A 22,935-nucleotide genomic window follows, 5' to 3' on the forward strand; every position below is an offset into this window, starting at 1 on the left:
CAAATATTGCAAAGACAAAGGGCTTATTCAGGTGTGAGGAAAGGGATCAGGGGAACCTTAACTCGTCCTGTTCTCTTTATTGCCATCCAGTCATGGAGGACTTCATCTTTCTGAAGGAAAGATGACCTCTTCTTTTCTGTCCTTTGGACCTCTGGTAAATCACAACTTTCCAGAGGGTAAAGAGGCTTTCTGTTCGGAAAACTGCCCTCCACCGAAAGGTGATTAAGTTGGTGACAGAAGAAGGGGAAGACCTAGCATGCTTGTCTCCACTCCCCTTTCCTCATGGGCTCATTTCAGCATGGTTTAGGATCTCTGAATAGAGCTAAAATCCCTTTGGCTTCCTGCTTTAAGAATACACTAGGCAGGATTTGGGGGGTTTTCCTTTCTGAAAATAAGACCCTCTTGAAAAGACATTAGCATCTTAACAGGTGTAATAACAGTCTGTTTTATTTAAGGATACGTTGCTTAATGCATTTTAGACTTTGTATCGACCTCAAACCACTTACCTATTTCCACTTCCTTAGCATAACCAACATGAGAAAGTGGTAGACACTAGAAGGATTAGGCAGGTGACATGTGAGGCTGAGGCAGCTTCTTAGCTATGTTTTTGACTGTGGCAATTTAAAAAATTCCAAACTTCACCTCCAAAAGAGGACTGGACTGTTCTCTGAGGTGTTCGTTTCAAATGAGCAGAGCAATTCTACTCAAAATATTGCATTATTAATGCTATTGTTTGTGGAGTAAATATTAAGTGGCCATATAGAATCAATGAAATCACAGGAAGGGCGGCACGTAAAACATTAAAATAATGTGCAGTGGAACTTTATATCTGCTCAGCAATAAGTCTTATTAAACACAGCAAGTTAAAAACACCTAAGACTTATCATTGCAATAGTATACACAGGATTTTAGATGAAATTAATAAAGGAAGAGGTGCAAAATAACATCTTGTCACCTGAGGATATCACTACCACTGAGAAGGCTCACTTTCTGGTCAGTTTCTGCCATTTCTCAAAAGAAGGAGTCATCTGGGAAAAATCTGCAACTGACAATCTGAAAGTCAAATCATACAGTAAGGGAAAATGCATATCTCCTGCCATTACGTCTTTTCCCTTCCATGCATGCAGTTCCTTCAAAGTCTGGGAAATCAGACTTACAAGTAAATACTGTGTTTACCTCCTGATGGTCATGTCACCCCTGCCCCCCAGGGACTCTGGATGGCCTTGAAGGCTATAAAAATGTCCATGGAGTGTTACATGCAGCCTAGAGGCTGCACTTTGCTCCTCCATATTCTGGAGTAAAAGGAGGCAGGACAGATCACTGCTAAGTATATATTTAAAGTACTTTATGACAACAAGTTTTGGATACTTCCCCTTTAAGCCATTTTCCTATATAACATGTTAGGTCTTTATAACTCCCTCAAGTTCAGATAATTGTTTCTTGTAACTGAAATGTTTTTGAGAAATGGCATCGCTATCCTTAAACTCTGTGAGAACTTCCCAAAGTTCTGGCAAAGTGTATGATAAATATCACCTAAAGCTAAGTTTCTGAGTGGTTTCTGTGATTTGTTTTGATGAATTAAACTGTACCATCATAGGAGTGTTAGCAATTCAGATTTTTGACCCTGTCCAAACCAGTTTGCCCTAGACGATCCAATGGTTCAAAGGATAGCTATAAAAATGCTGTATTTGATTCTCCCCATATTTTACAACCAGTACACAATTAATTATCTGCTGTGCACTCCCAAGCCAACTACACCAGAGCACAGAGTGCTGTCCTCTGAAGATGCTGACCACAGAGGCTGGCGAAACGTTAGGAAGAACAACCTTCAGAACACGGCCAAAGAGCCTGAAAAACCCACAACAACTATCTGCTGTACACTTTTTAAATTACATTTTGTATATTTTAACCATATAATATGTTTTATGAACTAGCTGTACACTTTTTAATTGCATTTTATATATTTTAACCACATATGTTTTATGACTGGTTGTACATTTTTCAACTGCATTTTGTATATTTTAGCCATAAATATGTTTTATGAGCTGGTCACCTGGTTATAATAAATACATTCTATTCTATTCTAATTCAGACTCCCCCCCCCCCCCAGTTTTTCTGGTATTTGCCTCTTGTGGTCCCATAGTTTGTTTATTTGGCTTATATCCAAGCTTCCTGGGTGAAAGTTACTGGGGTTCTCAAGCAGCGGCCAAAATCTTCTTGTATCACTTTGCAAATCGTGTGTGACCTCTAATATGATTTATTTATACTCAGTATAGGCTATTGATTTATACTCAATTTGCTTTATTTATACCCAGTGTGCAACTTGTAATGCCTACAGTGATTTCTTAAGGCAATCTATCTCCAAAAGCTACTCCCTTTCTGTTACGCCAGTGTAACCAGGCCACAATATTTGGGCCAGTTTCTCATTCCTGTACTGATGAAGCTACACTGAGTCAATATCCATTTTGGCCTTTTTCTTTATTTATTTTAATTTATTTAAAATATTTCTACTCCATGTTTCTCTTTAGAAAAGGACCCAAGGCAGCTAATAGCATTTGTCTTGCAAAACTTTCGTCTTGTGAATTTTTCATTGTGTGAGGCATTCGTCTTGTGAGGCATCACTGTATAGAAATATTAAAAAGGAACAAACAAAATACTCCTCTTAGAAACAGGAAACACAAGCAATACTAAAAACACAATCAAAGAAGTGATACATGGCAATCCATCTAAAAAATCACACTCAGGCAGCCAGTCCTTGGGGAAAAGCTTGCCTGAAGAGAAAAGTCTTCACTTGCTTGCAGAAGGATAACAAAGATGGGGCCAGTCTGGCCTCCTGTGGGAGGGAGTTCCAAAGTACTGGAGCAGCAACAGAGAAGGCCCTCTTGTAGACCTTTGGTCTAGATGGGCGGGATAGAAATCCAATAAATAAATAAATAATTGTGGTCCTATCAAATGCACCTGTGAAGATCATGAGACCGAGAGAAAGGCCTCTCCTGATGATCTTGAACAGATTCATCATAGGAGACAGGGTCTCTGAAGCAGCTTGAGTCCAGGCCATTTAGGGCTTTATAGGTTGAAAACAGCACTTTGAATTTTGCCCAGAAATGTTTGATAGCCAGTGGAGCTGTTATTACAGGAGTGGTGGTGGTGATGTGATCCCTGTAACCTGCTCCAGTTAGCAGCCTGGCTGCTGTGTTTTGAATCTGCTGAAGTTCCTTACACTTTCAACAGGTAGCCCCACATAGAGCGCATTACAGTAATCCAGCTGGGATGTAATGAAGGGATGTGTCACTGTGGCCAGATCAGATCACTCAATATCTCTTTATGCGTTAGAAGGCTCCCTTCAGCACTGTATGCCTCTTCATGCCTTAATTTACATGCTTATCAAATTTTGGAAACATTCACTTTAGTCATGGTAGGTATGAAACTCAGATTACTTTAGATATAAGAAGGACATGAAATTTGTAGGCAACATTTGTTTCTTCTTTGCAAAAGGTACCATAGAGTTCTAATGCTGCAACACAGGTAAGTAGCACCCCCTGGTGGAGTTATTAAAGAGAAAATTCTATTTTTTTAAAAAATGACATTTTCAGAAAGGGAGATTCTCTGGGAGGAGAATCTATTTTTTGTGGTCGTTGTTGTGGTTTTTTCAGGCTCTTTAGCCGTGTTCTGAAGATTGTTCTTCCTAATGTATCGCCAGTCTCTGTGGCCGGCCTCTTCAGAGGACAGCACTTTGTGTCAACAGGAATATTGAATAACACCAAAGGAAGTGAAGAAAGGCTTGCCTGCCTTTTCATCATTCTTCACTCATTGGCTGATCTTTACAAGATTTTACCTTTGGATACCTTTTTAAAAGGCAAGAAAGTGACAGCACAGATAGATAGACTGGGAGGAAAATGTGGTACCACCTTGACTGCGTTGTTTCATCGGTTTGTCAAAAAAGAAAAAAAGTTACAGGAATTCAAAAATGAAAGGAGGAAAAAAAAGTGAAGCAACCTAATTGTCAGTTTTCAGTCCATTTGCAGCCTATTGACTTGAGCCAGCCTAGAGATATCTGGACAGGTGATAGGAAAACAGAGGATGAAGAAATGCCATGCCTATTTTCCAGAAAGGGGGAGGAGAAAGGGAGATTCTCTGGGAGGAGAACCTATTTTTTCCCTTTAAATAAGTTGAATATATAGTAATATATTACTAAGTGTATTTAGAGATATTTAAATTCTATAACAAAATAATGCATAAAATGGTAAAACCAAAATCCAATATCAGTCTAGACTATGAATAAAACTTTTGTAAGGATTTCCAAGCTGTCTGTGTAGCATTCTTGGGAGGCTGCTGAGGGAAGGATGGAAGTCCGTTTTCTCCTATTACAGTACTAGCATTCTGGATTTGGGCCAGTTTGCTGTCTGAAGGGCCCAGAATTTGCAAAACCAGGCCAAGGAGGCAGGGATTTCAACTCATGTCTTCTGGGTGTGTTTATGACATTCTGTACACTACACCACAGCGGTGATCAGGGGATAATACCAATTTTTTTTTTAAAAAAATGGTTCACATGAACTCATTTTGTAAAAAAAAAAAAAGGCAAATTGCATTTACTGAGGTAACCTATTGATGCATGACGGGAAGACTATAGCATGGCATGTCCATTGTGTATGAAATGTAGATGGGAGATTGGTCTCAAGAGTGACATCTGGAAGCTCCATTCTCTGAAATACTGATTGTTGCCTACCTAGATATTTCAGCAGAATAAGAGTGATCTCTTTTTATTTTATTTCTCTCTCTATATGCGTTTTCAGCACAATGAACAAAGTATAGGGCCTGTCAGAGAGGTGTTAAATTTATTTTGTTATAGCCCGCTCTATATCACATGATCTCAGGGTGAGTTACAGAGCTGTATAAAACAAACTTAAACATAAAATTTTTAAAACAATTTAAAATCGAACAATTGAAAACACAAAGTCAAACATTCAAATACTAAAATCATTGAATTAAAACCTGTGAAGGCCTTGATCCCCAACCTTCAAAAGCTCTAATAAATTATTAGGGTTTGGCTTGACACTGAAATGATGCCAGCACAGCTCAGGAGAGGAAGAAAATATTCCATTAAAAAAAAACCCTGCTGAAAGCTGAAAAAGCAATTGGGAAGATAATAACCAGTGGTCACATAATTGTAGAGGCATCTGGGATATGAATCAGGATTTTTAAAATTATATATTTATTTTTACTTTTGAATAGAAAGGAAAAATAAAAGGGTAGGAATCTGCCCTCTTCAGCCAGCTGCAAACCTTGTTTCTTAAACTATCCACTGAAAGATGCAGATATGCAGGATCTTATACCAGCAAGCAGGCTGCAATATGTGTTTCATGCATACATATTAATAAAACACTTAAAACATTTTTAGAAATGTCTCAGAGTGGAAGGGAAGCCCTAAATGTTGGTGTTCAAAATGCCCAGTAGGTGGCAGGGCACACCCTAAGAAGCCCAATTCCAGGCTGATTTAGATTTGCATGATTTCCTTATCTTTCAACACTCCACACCTGAGGCTAGTTCTCACCTGCAATTTCATCCCTTGCTTGTAGAGTTTGGGTTAGACGCCTATCCCACTGGACCAGATCATCAGATTTCAACAGGCAAGAAGAGGAGAGGGCCCAAGAGTTCCAGCTTGTATGTTGATGCCCTCATTGACGGCCTAGAAGACTCCTGTAGGCGGAAAATGCTTTAAAGGCTTTAAATTATTTTAGGGAAGGAGCAAACAGAATTGCCCTCCAGCAAGCAGAGACAGTTCAGTGCTAATCTGCTGAACACTGTGGGCAAGGACTGAAGAGGTAGAAGAAAATTAAGCAATAGAACAAGTGCAAAGAAATACCAGAATATCTTCAGAACTATTTTTTTTAAAAAACTCAATAGTTTTCAAAAAAAAAAATTTCAAAATATAGAAAATGTACTTTTTCTTTTAAATGGCTCCCATAATCTGTGGAAATACAAACTCACGTAAGACAGGCTGCAAATAAAGAATTAATAAAACAATTAAATACAGAACTGCAAAGGAAACACTAATAATGAAAGGGACAGCATGGAGAGTTACTAGTCTCTTTTTCAGCAGCTGCCTGTCTGGGCACCTTCAGATCTCCTTCACTGAAGAGGAAATGGACTACATAATCCACAAGGCTTGTTCCAAACCTACAGGTTGGATTTTTGAGTTATTGTTTGCGGAAGGGACTCTGATGATCCAACAAAGAGTTCCACCAGAGGAAGAGGAGGTTCCAACCTGTTTGATCAGATGTTCTGGGTGCATGGAGGCAACAGTAATGGCAGCATTTGCCCACCCCATCTCCTGCTACTTGGAACAATCCATGAAGGAAACTGCTGTTAAGAAAATGCTCCTACCAATGAAGGACTGGTTCCACTCTCCGGGCCAAAGGTCAACTCACAGTATTGTATAGTAGAAATCCAACTGAGATTGCCAACAGTGATAGCAAATGCCAAGAGGAGTGGATGTTGGAAATGACTGTCCTCCACTGATCTGTGCCCGGATAGTGGTCTGCAGGGATATGAATCTTATAATCACTTGCTCCTGATAATAAAGTGAAGAAATTATTATTTTCTCTTCACAGTTAGATTTCTCTACAAGATTTTTTTTCCTTCCTGAGAAATCTCACAGGAAATTTCATGGGATTTTTTTCAACATTTTACATTATTGTTTTCTGAAATAAATATCAAAGTGCAAAGAGTTTTTATAATTCCTGCACAGAATGGGCATATTTCCTATACAGCAGTGGTTCCCATCCTTGGGCCTCCAGATGTTCTTAGACTACAGCTCCCAGAAGCCTTCACCACCACCTCTGCTGGCCAGGATTTCTGGGAGTCGAAGTCTAAGAACATCCGGAGGCCCAAGGTTGGGGACCATTTATACCGGATTCACCTAAAAATAAATAAATAAATAAAAAGGCAGATAAAAACTAATATGTGCAGGATTGTTATGATCCTTGCCTAGTTGCCTCATTCATCAAAAAGGGCATTGAGCGGCTTATAATTTGGCAATTTCCTGTTCAGAACAATATGTGAAAACAGAAAAAAGGAAGGAGTGGAGACTGGAAAGCAAGACCTTCTTATTTTCATGGGAAGCCCTGAAATCTTGCTTATGCAGGGGTGGGGTGGGGTGGGGTGGGGTGGGGTGGCGGAAGGGGACTCTTAGCTGATGAGACTTAGAAAAGGAGGTGTAGAAAAGGAGAATTTCGGCAAGTACTCATCACACCACTGGCTGCTACTTTGTAGTGATTGTCTCGGTAGGTACATGGGGAATTCTGCCTGTACCATTCAGCACCAAGAGCAGCCACCACTGTGCAAAGCTAGAGTGCTCACTGGGCTTGCCAACATAGACTCGGGCAGTAGAGGTCAGGTTGGGCTCCCTGATGCCACTGCTACCACCATCATCTCCACTCAGGTGGGTCTGCTCTGCTGGAGGTGGTGAGAACAGAAAGGGAGATGAGAGGTAAGGGGTGAGGGTGGTAGAGGAAGGGGACAGGTACCTGAGGCCAGGTGAGGGTGTGGGGCGGGTGTGTGAGAGGGTGAGTGATCAGGCAGGCAAGGAGGCTAAGGGAAGCAACCAGGCAGGTGAAGGGATGATGAAGCAGGCAAGGAGTGAATAAGCGAGGGGGACAACTGTTCAGGTGAAGGGGTGGCCAGGCTGGTGAAGGGGCAATTGGGCAGGCGAGGGGGCAAGCGAGGAGGGGAGGTTGAGTAGGTGAAGGAGTGATCAGGTGGGCAAGGGGGCAAGGGGTAAGTGAGGGGACAATCGGGCAGGTGAGGGACAAGTAAGCAGGGGGGACTACTGGACAAGCATGGGGTGATTGGGAAGGTGGGGAAGTGACATCACCAAGCGAGGGGGCAAGACTGGATGGGCAAAGGGGCAATTTGGCAGGTGAGGAGGTGAGCAAGTGAGCAAGGCAGGGCAACTGGGGCAGGTGAAGGTGTTGTGAAGTGAGTGAGAGGGGACAAGTGGGCAAACCGTGGTTTTTCAAAAAAATTCCTGCTATGTGGTATAGTGCTGTATCAGATAGCAGGATTTTTTTTTAAAATGTGGATGGGGCATTCACATATGCAGAATCAGTTCCTATGAATTTATTCCATATCTGCCCCCAAATAAATGGAGCTCTGACAGACCCGGTACAACACCACACTTTTGCTTTTATTGTTAGTGAGACTGAGAAATGTACACTCCTCCATTGTGATTTGTGTGTTTGTGAAAAGAGAATATTGAATTTTGAGAAGTCAGAGTTTGGGGGGTTACTGTTTTTGGCTGGTATCCATTCTGAGGATTCATGAAATCAGCCCTGTGAAATGAACAGGGGTTTATTTTTGCTCAAGGAAGTAGTGGAAAAGTCAAACCACTGGAACAATGGACACTGTTGCATGAGTGGAATGAACAAACAGGATACTGACATTAGGAAGCAATTCTCAGCACAATCACGTCAGCATGGCCACTATTTTCTGGGAGTCCTGGTCAAAAGAAAAAAGAGGAGGGAGGGAGGGGAGAAAGGAAGGAAGAAAAATCAAAGAAAAAGAAAGAGAAGAAAAGGAACATTTCCAAGTTCTGAGAAAACTGTGAAAAAAAACAGTCTTTCTCAATCTGGTGACCACTTGTCATCCTCAGCTGGTATGGCCATTGGTCATCTGCCATGCACAACATTTGGAAAGACTGGACCTAGTATGTATTTTTGACTTTTTTGAAATAAAAAAGATCAGATCAAGCCTGAACTGTCTCTTGAAGGAAAAATGATGAAACCGAAGCAGTTGTACTTTTGGTACATCCTGAGAAGGCAGAACGTGTTGGAAAAGACAGTAATGCTAGGAAAAGCTGAAGGCAGCAAGAGGAAGACCGAACATAGGATTGATAGACTTCATAAAGGAAACCACAGCTTTGAGTTTACTGGAGTTAATAAGGGAGGTCCCTTATTCAATGGTTTGCCATAAATTGGAGGTGACTTGATGGCACATAACAACATAAAAAGACTCCTATGAAGTAATAAGTATTTAACACTAATATGGGAGTAACTCTCAAGAAAGAGTCACCAAGCTGTAGTGCATCCAGCGTTGGAGTAGGACTCAGGAGATCTCAATTCAAATCTCCACTTGACCATGGAAGCTCACTGGTGGGTGACAGTGATAAACTATTCCGTGAACATCTCACAGGACTTGAAAACCTTATAATGGTTGCTGTAAGCTACTTGTTACATAACAACTCAACAAATGGCTCTGAACACTAACAACCAAAAGACATGGAGTAGCTCTTTTAACTTTCCCTTTTAACAGTGTTTGTTTGTTTGTTTGTTCATTTATTTATTTATTTAGTAAGCAGATGGGAATGAGAAAACAGTGGAGGACAGGGTTTCTAATGGAAAACGTTGTGGCCTGGACATTGTGTAAAATGCTGTGAACAAATCAGGGTATCTGACTCCTAAATACCTTATAAGGAAACATCCCTGGTGTAGAAACCTCTCCCCCCCCCCCCCCATATTTTTAGAGGATATAAAGGGAGGGATGTAAATATTTATGATGCCTATTTTCCCTTGACATTTAAAAGAGCAAAAAAAGGAAATGTTGACAGAGTGACTCATGTAACCTGTCATTAGTTGGTGGAAAATAAATCTTGAATCAGAATGTAATGCAGTTATTTATGGATCTACTGTAACACCATGTGGTGAAGCCTGTGAAGAGGAAGAAGAGGGGAAAAAAAGCGCAGAATTGGTTTCGTTTATATTCTATGGAATGGTCCCCACAGGACGACCTGAGAAATGAACAGGTAGACTGACCAATGTGGCTCGAAGTGTGGAGAAGATGAGCTGTTGCCACAAGCAAATGTCAGCAGACATGATTCACAAGTAGTGGGGCTACCCTGTTTTTCCCACTAATTAATGAGGTTCAAGCAGACACCTTATGAATATGACCTTGCCTGCATCTCAGCAAACACTTCCTGGAAATTCAACAGCCACATTGTAGGTCAATTACAGAGCAACGCATAAATAACGGCCGCCGTAAATGTATTTTGCTATTTACAGTCAATGATATTTCCCCCCGCAAATGATAAATACGGTCATGCTAGTCAACGGCATTTTTGTTAGTCAGCGTCTGAGGTCCGAAATGAAGTAAGTGTCGTCATGTAAATCCATGTCATAAAATGTCCTAAATATAATGCTATTAATCATATATAAAAACAGGGCTTCAGCTGAAGTGCCTTTTCAGCAGCTTCAATGTGGCTTTTGTGAATGAAAGAATTGTTCCCCATACCAAGAAGGTAAATAAATGTTGCAATTTCAATAAGTAGATTATGAAATGAACAAGATGCAGAATACTTTTCTATCTTCAATGGATTTCAATTAAAAATATATTTTTATTCTATTTACATTTTAATGACAGGATGTAAACTGCTGTAGACTTGTTTCGTAAGTCTGTATCAGGCAATCTAAGGACATTGGGCTAAAATCAGCTATTAGTTGCAACTAAGGTAGACCCACTGGGGGGAAAAAAGAACTTGGTAAATGAAGAACACTTATGTAAGTGTTGTTACATCTCAGGATTGAACCCAAAACTTGTGACATGTAAGTATATATTTGATCACTCCCAAATTAAGTGAATTATATTCCTTAGTGGTCTAAAAAGAAAAAATAGAAGGGTCACATGAATGTACATTTATTGTAGCAGGTATATTTCAGTTTTTGCCCCTAAAGAATCAAATACAAATATTGGCCCGGTCTTACCTTGATCTTCCTAGTTACATACAACTCGTATCACCTTCAGCCAATGTGGTCAATAGTCAGGGATGGTAGCTCTTGAAGGCAACAGCATCTACAGGAACTGTGAGCAACACATGGCCTGTGGAACATATGCAACTTCCAAGACCTTTTTTGGTGGCCCAGGGCTCACCAGAAACAACAATCTTTACAAAATGCCTCTTCCATGTGTTATTTTTTTAAAACCAAGATTTGTTGCCAAACAGATTCCCAGTATCTTTCCTTATTTTGTATTGGCATTGTACTATTTTAATATTGATTGTAATAATTCTTTTTTTATTGCTGCTGTTATTATTCTATTATTGTATTATGATGTTGTGAGCCGCCTAGAGTGGTCATGTTACCAGATAGGCAGGATATAAATAGAATAAATAAATAAATACTACTCCTTTTATTATATTTGTCAATTAGGCATTCCCCCCCCCACACACTTTTCTTCTTGTTTAAAACTGCAGTTCTGTGCCCCAGTTCTTAATTGAATAACAAGAGTTATCACTTGGTCTACTTACTAGGGATGTGCTGTTTGTTTTGTTCTCCAGATTCCAGAATTCTCCATTCTACCTACTTGTTCTATCTGCTAGACCCACCCCTAAATTGTGCTCACCTGTGAGAAAGGTCAGGCTGCAAGGCCTCATGGCTTAGGACAGACCGAGCTGTGGAGTAAATGCATGTTAAAAGAGGAAGTTGCCCTGGCACTTTGTGCGAGTACAGTTTAGGGGGGGGGGGGTCTGACAGGTGGAACTCCCAGAATGGAGAATTCTGAGATTTAGAGTACAAAACAAAAGAAAAAAGAAAAAAAATAACATATGTCTAGTATTTACTTTCTGGAACATGACTTCTTCCACATTAATTGTAGACTTTTCATTATCTCCTTTTACATGTCCTGAAGGTTAGGGACTGTATTGCTGTCAGAGATAGTAGGTCAGAATTAAATTGTGGAGTATGTTTTAATATGCAGTTTCCGTACTGTATGTATCTTGTAGGCATTTTTTTGGATCTGCATAACAGAATGCTGGAAAGTGTGAAAACCAAAGAATAATTGAGTCCTGATGTACATATATGTTTGGTAAGTATGGTTAGATAGCTTTGTATTAAATTTCATTTCACCCTAATCCTTAGGATTTATGAGTTTCCTGATTATCACTATTCCTGAAAGAAGAATGCAGTAAAAACACCAGAGGGCACTGTCTAGTTGTAAAAGTTTTTGTTTGCCAAGTCCTATTTTTTTAAAAAAAAAACTGATAGGTTTTTCTTCTGTATTGATAAGTATCTCAGTATCCAGAAGAACAAAAACAGTAAAACATTTTTTAAAAAAAACCACTATGTTGTGTATATACATAAATATATATGCTTTGATTCAATTGATCTGCTCTATCTGAGTCTAACATTCTGTTTTTTTCCTTTGTGGATACACAACATAATAGAGTAGATGTTACTGGAGAACACTTTCTTGGACATGGGTCCCATTGAATTTACGGTCATTACTTATGAGAACTGGGAAAGCCATCAAAAGAGGGATCGGCTCCTTCCTAGAACAGAACAGGACAGAATATGCCCTCTGACTTGTGGAGAAAGAAAAGAAAATAATATTCTGATGGTGTGCTTTGGATTATCAAAGGGAAGTGAAGAGATTTTAAAAGACATGACGGAACCTCAGTTGTCTTCTGTGCTTCAACATAAATTTAAAGGTATTGCCATATTACTTCTAGATGAATAAACTTGTGAAGAAATGTCTTTCTACCTCCATATTTAAGACTGAAGCCTAAAACATAACTACAAAACCAGGAAGCATCAGGACCCAGATAGATCCAGTGATCTAGAGCAGTGGTTCTTAACCTTTTTGAAAGAATTGCCCCCTTGAGCCACTGAGGAAGTTACCCGTGGTGGCAGTGGTGTGGCGGCACCGGATCTGTTGCCAGCACCAGCTGCTCTGGATCTGCCTGCCAGATCCACTGCCAGCACCATTGGCTGCAGCCGCCTTCTCAGGTTTGATTCACTCCATCGCCCCATATCACCCCCCTTCTGTCCCTTCGCCCCTGCGTTGCACCTTTTCGTTGCCCAGGTTAAGAACCACTGATCTAGAGGATCACTGCAATTTTGCCCCTTGATTTCATAACCTCCACTCTTCCACTGTTGAAGATAAGAGGTGACTTGCGCCCTGGTGCAGCATGGTTTGACAGATCAGGCCCACAGGTATAGTGTGGCCACCTTGGATTCCGCACCCAGCCTCCTCCCACGGGTATCCAATCAGAAGCAGTGTTGTAGATTTCCCTGCCCTGCCTCCTCCTCTGAGAGGGCACCTGTGGGCCCAAACCATCAAATACCAAATCACCAAGATATGGTATGTGCCTACCTCTAGTAACAACCCCATAAGGAGAACTGCCCTTATCATAATAAGTCTCTTCTCCTTTTGTGGTATTATGTATTGATTTATTCCAGCCATAGGTCCAGTCATGCTCAGGCACAAAAAGGAATGAAGGGTTTTGTTTGTTTGTTTGTTATTTCTTAGTTTGTTTATAAATACAAATCATCCTATAGAAACTGCCCAGCCGCAACCTGGAACTGGGTGGAGGATTTATTATTCCAGTGGCCAGTACAAGAATAACTAAAATGTTACTCAAAGAAAGTATCATCCATCATGAAGTTACAGTCGCAATATTGCTGTTAATGCTGAAAGAACTTAATTGTGTGTAATTGGTTAATTGCAGGTTAACGGGTGCATACACAAACAAGAACTATCCACACCCTGGTAAGAGATTTAACTTCTAGAGATTTCAGAAGGAATCTGGGCTGGCGTCCAACAATGTGCTCCCACTGGAGAGGCAACTGCTGCTCACAGAGAAGGAGGAAGACAATCTCCCTTGCCTCCTACAGAGCCTCACATGTCCTCAAAACCTGCCCCGAAGGGCTGGGAAACACACCTGGGCAGTTTGCCACAGTGGACAACAGCAATGAGGGCTCAAAAATCCCATTGATACGGTAGATGCCACATTTGATTCAGACATGGAGTGGCGCACGCAAACCCACCCACCCAGACACACACCAGCAAGCACAGTGGCATGATTAACATAATGGTCGAGGCAGCTTTGAAACCTCTCTCGACTTCTGAGCTTTCACCCTGTGAATCTGTTTTCAGCGCCAGAGAGAAGAAAAAGCTTGCAGTTTCCAGATCGAGGAGTCATCAGTCACCAAAAATCCTGGCTTCTGGGACGGGAGTGTAATCTTATGAAAGCCTCGAGCAGCACGCAATCTGAAGGACCTGCACAGTAGCACTAATAGCTAATTGTGTGGGGTTTTAGCCACAGGACTGGGCTGCCAATTGACTTAGATCCCCCTTCTTGGTTTTAACTGGATTGTGGTCAAGCTATTTGTTTCTATATAAACAGAACAGAGCTGCGTTAGTCTCAGGAATCAATAGCCTCAGCAAGTCTAATGACCTTTATGTAACAGATAATTCAGACTATTCTGCATTTCACATTTTCATGTTTACATGCAGGTAGCTAACTGCAGAGAGAATGTACTGTTCCAGGAAGAAGGAGAGCTTACAGAGAGCAGAGGAGATATTTGTATCCCTCAATGAAAAAACAGGGATTCTTTGGCACTTTAGAATAATGTTCCACTTGTTTGTAGGTGTCTGTAATAAATTCATGGACTACATAATTCCTCCGTGCTGTTTAGTCTTGGCCAGTTTATTCTGACTAACAGGAAGCAACAAATGTTGTAACTGAAGAGTAATGGTTTACACATAAGGAGACTTTGAGTCAACCAGAACCCAAGAAAGCCAAACATCATTTCCCACAAGAAAAGCTAATAATGAAAGGAATGAGTTGCTTGTTAGAACTGTACCTAATGAACAAATCAGCACTTTGTCCATAGTCATTTTGCTATGAACTGTCTTCAAAAGCTTCTTTCTCACTTGTCTGAGATTCTGAAAGCAACGCAAAGGGTACCTTTGTTTTTTGCATGTTTCCATCTCTTTCAGATTACCATGTTTTGAATCAGCTGTTTTGATGCCTTGGATTTCCCATAGGCCACATTGATGGATTTGTGAACCATTCCTGCAAATTGGTGGGCAACTGCAGCCTTCCCAGTGTCCTTCAGCTGCAACTCCCACCAACCTAAAGTACCAAAGCCAATGGCGAGAAGTTATGGAAGTTGGCCCCAAAACATCTGGAAGGCCACAGTTGCTCACCTTGGTGTATGCAATATGCACATGTGTCCAGATGGCTTGTAGATCTTCAGTTGCCCACATGATAAGTATGATAAGTAGGAGACTGCAAGACTTACTTTAATTATGTTAAAACTTTGAGAATACATATGTTAAAACTGTTTCTCATTTGTTTAGTCCCAAAACAGTTTGCAATAAATGCACCACGATACAATAAAACCAATTTATCGAACAATTAATGGCAACAATGATCCAGAAAAGTTTTTAGGCAAACGAACAAGACTTCAGAACAAGACTTCAGTTGACAATGGCAAAAACACTCTACACTGCCTGATCTCATGGAGTATCAGTGAGTGCCACAGGGCAGAAGGCCCTCCTCTACACCATTGTGTGTGTGTGTGTGTGTGTGTGAGAGAGAGAGAGAGAGAGAGAGAGACTGGTAAATCCACTCCTTAAATAAATATCTCACTTAACTTGAAAGTTCTATTAGGATTGCCACGTTACCTCTGACTTGAAGGCATAAACACACAAATATAGACAAATATATGTATATCTCCTTATCTGTAAGTCATGCACAGCATCAAAGTATCTAGATGGATGTTGCCACTGGCTGTAACAAGAAAGCAGATGGATTAAACCGGATCATTTGTGGTAAAGACTTTTAAGGCAAGCCTCAGTTAACAGCTTGGCTGCTGTGTTTTCTTGAACTGGAGTTTTTTTCAAGGGCAGCCACATGTATAATGTGTAGTGGCCAGAGCCTGGTAAAGTTATTCATTTGGACTACAGGTCGCAGAATCCCATTGCCGGAAGGGCTACCCAGTTTGGCTGTTACCAAAGAACAGAAGGGAGTACAGCTGATTCACCAACTGAAGTTGGTGAAGCACAATTATAAGTAAAGACAAACTAAAGAAATGAAGGTGACTTATTACCACTTGAGTATCATAAAGAAGATGCAAACTCAAGAAAAATGCCAAGCCCTAAACATCAGAAATAAATGGAGCGCAACCAGAATTGGATCAATATCACTTTCATGGTCCTCCCCAACCCATTTCCCACAACTTCTTCATGGTCTCTGGATTAAACTTCAATGTGATTCCAAGCAGTTAACACAATGAGAATTGTGTTTTGGCTAGATCAGTGGTTCTTAACCTTTGTTACTCGGATGTTTTTGAACTGCAACTCCCAGAAACCCCAGCCAGCACAGTTGGTGGTGAAGGCTTCTGGGAGTTGCAGTCCAAAACTCCTGAGTAACCCAAGGTTAAGAACCAGTGGGCTAGATGATAGCATGGGATCAGAATACTGCTCTGGAGAACCTGGTGGTTGAAACAACATGTTGCAGAGTAACAGTTCCTTAGTATCATCTTCTGGAGTCTGCCTCCCAGATAGAAATGGAATCACTGAACCAAAATGCTTCCTGATTTTTGCATCTCATCAGTCACATAGTTTGATTCACATGAGGGGAATAGACATGAATAAGCCACTGTACTGTTGCCAAATTGTATAGACTCCATGTGTGATTCTGAACCCTGGAAATTCAGGGCATCTACATGATATAGGAAGCTCTCCGTTGCAAGCATTCATCCTCTCACATGTTGTGGGCAATTGTTACAGTGACAGAGGGGGAAAGGCACTATACTTGCCTACATTGTCCCTCATGTGATTCTAATTGTGCATGGATTAAACTTCTGAATATAGCCCAACTTTTAAAATTTTCAAACTGTGGATAAATGAATCAGTGGATACTGATCCTGCAGATAAGAGTGTCCAACTCTACACAAACGGGAAAAACAAACAAACAAAATTCATTTATATGTTTCATTCCCCTGATGTATTGGCTGTCTCAAAGTACTCTCTGACTCAGCATACATGAAGGAACATCACAGAGGTTACACTTGTGCTAAGGACTGGAACCCCAACATCATAATCGTACACTGCCCTGATTTTTATTGTACCAGTTCACAAGCATAAGCTATTTTATTTGATCTTCAGATATATTTATAAAGTTATTCTTGTTGCCTAAAATGATAACAAACATTACAAAGGCCATCAAATAGTACGAGCAAATCTCACTGTCTGGAAAACTGAACAGAGTCCATATGTAGTTGAGAAACTAATGGGAGTACAAACTATTGCTCATCTTGTTTTTCCATTTCTTAGGCTTCCAGAAAGAACCAACAAATATTGGTGAAGAAATTCCCATCATGAGGCCCTTGTACCTTTCATGTCATGCTTAAGCATGGTGGTCATAAGTGATGCATGCATCTTTTTATGACCCTCTGGCCAAATACAACTTTCATCCTTAGAAATTTATTCTTATGGAATAGGTGCAGTAAATTGTCTGGGAACTTAATCAAGTATCCCCAGTTCACTTCAGCTATCAATCATTCTCAGTACCCTTTTATTGCTTCGAACACTATAAAGCAGAAGTAATTATGCTTTGAACAACCACAGTTCTGTGTCTCAGTGGCTTTACCATCTGCACTGGTGTCTGTTTTCTGATCTGAATCAATAATCAAGTACCTATTTGAGATCTATGAGTTCAGAATAGATCAGAGACCTGCCCTAGCCCCAAGGGGTTGATCTTGGTATGAAGAAGTAGTTTCTGTGACCACATCTGGATTTCCAATTCCTTTGTAGTTTAGTGTAGATTGTACATCACACAGTACATTTTTTCTCATTTAGACAAATAATATACATTTAAACAAAGAACTGGATTTTGCCCCCTTTCTAGTTATTATCTTCCTGTTTTCACAACTGTAACAAATGTATCATAAAAACAAGGAAAATCTGATCAATGTATTACTATACTAGGACTGATAGAGATACCAAACATGTTAAAAATAAAAATGACTTCCAGATATGATAATAATAAGGATTTCTTTTGAAGTCAGGGGTAAGAAGTTCATTTTTATGTGCTGCAAATCGGACTTCGACTTGAAATGCTGATCAAGATCTAAATTAGAAATTGAAAATAGCATGACGTATTGGAAGTTTAAGTTCCTTTGGATACTGTAATGTCCTGCCAATAACTGGTTAAAAATTAGAATTTCATCCGTTTCTTGAACCATGTAGCAGGACTCTTAATGTAATATAATCCATAAGCAGGAAACGTGAGAAATGTTATGATACTTACAAAATGATCTAAGATAGCATGCATTCACTTGAGACAGTAAATCTGACAAACAAATAACTTGCACATGCCTTTGACTACTCATCAAAGATGTCTATTAAAGGTCTCTAACATGGGTTGATATCATTACTAATCAGAACGAAATTGCTTGGAGTTATTGCTGTTGCCAGAAACCATTGCTTCATTTCCTCTTTTCGCACCCCAAAGACATGTGGTAAAATAAAATAGGTGATGCTTCATTGTTCTCAATGAAGTCAAACTGGACATTAAGGATGTTAAACAAATTATATCTTGCTCCCATTTTTCTTCTTCTGAGCAATCATTTATTACCCATAGTGCAAATGTCTGTTTAGAAGCTTAGACCCCACAAAGCATCTCTCGAGATACAATAAAGCAGTATATGCTTTGGAAACGTTCTCTGCTGACTAGCCAAAAAGAAAGAGACACAAGGTCTAAAAATATGAGTAACCTTGCTAAAATACCAGAATCAAGATGTCTCAGTCATTACTGTCTGCCCTGTAGTTAGTCTGCAGCATATTCAACCATTCTAGAACATAGGGAGTCTTCTCCTGACAAGACATAAGAAGTTGTCCATCTTTTGATACAAGCAGTGAAGATGGAAAATATCCAGTATATTATTCTTAAGCATCACATTGTTTGGTTTGGACCTCCTCCATATGTCTTCAGTCATGCCAATTAATACTTCATTCTATTGTAAGGCCATGGGTCTCCCATTTCTAAAGGTGTGAAGATATTTAAGTATATTGATCAAACATCCATAAAATCTTGTCTGCAAGCAGAAACCCTATGCTGTTTTTCTGCTTAAAGACAGGCTTTTCCTACAGTATGTGGCAGCTTCTGTGTGTTCACCTGGACACACTTGGGAGCTTCCTTAAGACCTTCAGACCAGCAGTCGTAAGATCAAATCCATGCGATGGAGTGAGCTCCCATCACATGTCCCAGCTCCTGCCAACCTAGCAGTTCGAAAGCATGTAAAGATGCGAGTAGATAAATAGGTACCACCATGGTGGGAAGGTAATGGCGTTCCATGTCTAGGAACCACAGAAACTGTCTTCGGACAAACTCTGGCTCTACGGCTTGGAAACAGGGATGAGCACCACCTCCTAGAGCAGACCTGGGCAAAGTGCGGCCCTCCAGATGTTCCTGAACTGCAAATCCCAACATTCCTCACTGTGTGGGCTAGGCCCAACTCTCCTCACACTACTGGCTGTGTGGGGTAGGCCCAAATCTCCTCACCATTGGCTGTGTGGGCTAGGAATTATGGGAGTTGCAGTTCAGCAACATCTAGAGGAACGCATTTTGCCCACCCCTGCCCTAGAGTCAGACACGACTGGACTAAATGTCAAGCAGAGCCTTTACCTTTTATCTTAAGCCCCTATGCATGTGGGACTAGGTGTGTGTGCACTCCTCCACCTACTTTCCCATGTTTAAGCTGTTGCGAAAATAACTAGGACTATCCTTGCTAACGTAGACACCCAAAGCTTTCCGCTCAGTAGCAAGGGGATAAGAAATTAGCTTGATTCATTATAACAATAAAGAAGTGATTCTTTAGGCTGCCATATTTAATTGAAGGCAAGACTCATTTCACACACTAGCAAGGTTAAGCTCAAAATCCTACAAGATAGGCTTCGGCAGTATGTGGACCAATAACTCCCAGAAGTACAAGCTGGATTTCAAAGGGGCAGAGGAACTAGAGACCAAATTGCTAACATGCACTGGATTATGGAGAAAAAAGGAGAGTTCCAGAAAAACATCTACTTCTGCTTCATTGACTATGCAAAGGCCTTTGACTGTGTAGATCACTGGTTCTTAACCTTTGTTACTCTGATGTTTTTGGATTGCAACTCCCAGAAGCCTTCACCATCAGCTCTGCTGGCTGAAGTTTCTGGGAGTTGCAGTTCAAAAACACCTGAGTAACAAAGGTTAAGAACCACTGGTGTAGACCACAACAAACTATGGCAAGTTCTTCAAGAAATGGGAGTGTCTGACCACCTTATCTATCTCCTGAGAAATCTATATGTGGGACAGGAAGCAACAGTTAGAACTAGATATGAAACAACTGATTGGTTCAAAATTGGGAAAGGAGTACGACAAGGCTGTATATTATCTCCCTGCTTATTTAACTTCTATTCAGAATACATCATGCAAAAGGCAGGACCGGATGAATCCCAAGCTGGAATAAAGATTGCCGAAAGAAATATCAACAACCTCATATATGCAGATGATATCACTCTGATGGCAGAAAGCAAGGAGGAATTAAAGAATCTCTTAATGAGGGTGAAAGAAGAGAGCACAAAAATGGTCTGAAGCTCAACATCAAAAAAAACCAAAAACTAAGATCATGGCCACTGGTTCCATCACCTCCTGGCAAATAGAAGGGGAAGATATGGAGGCAGTGACAGATTTTACTTTCTTGGGCTGCATGATCATTGCAGATGGTGACAGCACCCATGAAATTCAAAGATGCCTGCTTTTTGGGAGGAAAGCAATGGAAACCTAGATAGCATCTTAAAAAGCAGAGACACCACCTTGCCAACAAAGGTTCACATAGTCCAAGCTATGGTTTTTCCAGTAGCGATGTATGGAAGTGAGACCTGGACCATAAAGAAGAATGAGCGCTTTTGAATTGTGGTGCTGAAGGAGACTCTTGAGAGTCCACTGGACTGCGAGGAGAACAAACTTATCCATTTTGAAGGAAGTCAACCCTGAGTGTTCACTGGAAGGACAGATCCTGAAGCTGAGGCTCCAATACTTTGGCCATCTCATGAGAAGAGAAGACCCCTGGAAAAGACCCTGATGTTGGAAAGTGTGAGAACAAGAGTAGAAGGGGACGACAGAGGACGAGATGGTTAGACAGTGTCATCGAAGCTACCAATATGAATTTGACCCAACTCTGGGAGGCAGTGGAAGACCCCCCTGTCATGCTCCCCCTGTCAAGACCCCCCTGACATGCTCTGGTCCATGGGGCACGAAGAGTCAGACATGACTTAATGACTAAACAACAACATTGGGCTAAATCAAACTCTAGACCCATCCAAAACTGACCTATTGAAATCAATGGAACATTAATTTTTTGAGTAAGAAGTTCCATTCATTTCCATGATCTGGTTCAGATTACACTTGGCCTTATTACATTTGCATACATTAGGGTGTATCTCTGAATAAACAGACTTATGGTTGTAATGTTATTTAGAGCCAAGTGTTTCTTTGTTCATATTTTTGCTTTATGCTTTGATTGTTATTATGTTTTACTAAACATCTCCTGATCTGTAGGTAAAACTCCTCTCAGCACTTGGCTGGACAAACGAGCCATAGACAAAGAGAGGAGAGGTCATCTGCATGGGTTTTTATCTCCCCAGTTTGTTGCCTTTTCAAACAGAACTCCCAGAATTCCTCAGCCAACATGGCTGTCCGAAAGAGTGACATGTCTGGGCTCAGTTGCTTTCCTTGCTACACCCCTTTACCTTTCCTTTGGAAATATCTGTGGAGTGTGAAAGATAGAGTGTACCAACTGCACTGAGAAATGCTCAAGAACAAGTGGTTGTGATTACTTTCTGATGGTTTAATAAGAAAGAATTCTTTGAAAATATACTTTCCATGGTTTTTATAGTTACATAATATAGGCCAGGACAAAACATCTTGTCTTTCCAAGAGAGAAACACTGAAGCATGACTCCAGAGTTTGCTAACCATGTCAGATGGATTGGCGGGAGCTATTTTGGAGCACCAATAAAACCACCAAAGTTCAGTGGAGATTTGTAGTAGCAAATAATACAGGAAAGGAACTTTATGTTCCAGGGCCTTGCATTAATCAACATTGAAATGGCTTTGTAAAGACGGAAACCCAATCGTTCTTTTGTATCCCAGTTCTCCTTGGCCAAGCTATGCTTTTAAAAGGTTTGAGTTATGGGGAAGTGGGGCAAAAAAAAAAAGACAGCTACCTGGGGAGGGGTGGGTGGATAGTTCAGCCTTGAAGGTTTCATGAACATGAGTCTGTGACAATGCCTCACCTCAGTTCTTGTTGAAAAGTATTTAGAGCAGGGATTCTTTCTAGAACTCTCAGTTCTCCTTCAGAACAAGGCACAGAGGTTCTTGCACCTTGCATTATTCTCCCCACCACCCAGAGAAGTTTGAGTCCTAGTCACTTCCAGTTTTGTTTCTGGGAGCTGCTGTAGCCCACAGTGTGTCCAGGAGCCAGAGTTTACCCACCCCTGTATTACAGCACTAGAGGTTCATTTCAGCTAGGCACACTTGCCCTTTGATCTTTTGATCCCTGGTTCATTTTCTTGAGGGATGCCCTGAGATATTTTGCTGCCTGAGATAAGGAACAAACTGGAGCTCCTCTCCACTACATATGCAGAAGGGGATTATCTTGTCCCACGAAGTGAGATAGAATCCCCTCCTGCTGAGAGCAGCAAGAACTTTTAGAGCACTGTTGGTGAACTTTTTTGAGCCTGAATGCTTAAACTGCAGCAGAAAACCAACTTATTTAAAAACATCTGCCCCTGCATTGCAAGGGTTGAATGCTTGTTTCTTTATTTCCTAGGGGCGGTATTAACAGAGAAATACTTACTGGTCCTCCAATCCCCTGTCGGGCTATACTGGTAAAGGCCGCCACTGCACCCCTCTGCTAGACCACTGCACCAGCAATTGGCGGTGCCAAAATCCGGAATCGAAGGACGGGTAAGTATTTCTCGATGGCAGCTTATGGCTCATAAGCCCACAGAGAGGGCTCTGTGTGCCAGCTGTGGCACACATTCCACGTGTTCACCATCACTGTTTTAGAGGGTGAAGGGCAAGCCATGTGGCCCACACAATTCTAACAGAGGG

At 40.9% G+C, this 22,935-nt stretch overlaps 1 long non-coding RNA gene across 2 annotated transcripts; it reads left to right on the top strand.

Annotated features, from left to right (window-relative positions):
* Positions 1–7,200: 7,200 nt before the first annotated feature.
* On the top strand, positions 7,201–22,697 carry LOC144585894 (uncharacterized). 2 transcript variants are annotated; one of them, XR_013540501.1, is made up of 2 exons: positions 7,201–12,475; positions 13,496–22,697. It is a non-coding gene; the product is annotated as an uncharacterized LOC144585894 (long non-coding RNA). The 2 variants fall into 2 exon arrangements; XR_013540502.1 differs by having other exon boundaries at positions 7,201–11,853.
* The last annotated feature ends 238 nt before the right edge of the window (positions 22,698–22,935 follow it).

This window comes from Pogona vitticeps, chromosome 1 (assembly GCF_051106095.1).
Source record: "Pogona vitticeps strain Pit_001003342236 chromosome 1, PviZW2.1, whole genome shotgun sequence".
NCBI classification, from domain to species: Eukaryota; Metazoa; Chordata; class Lepidosauria; order Squamata; family Agamidae; genus Pogona; species Pogona vitticeps.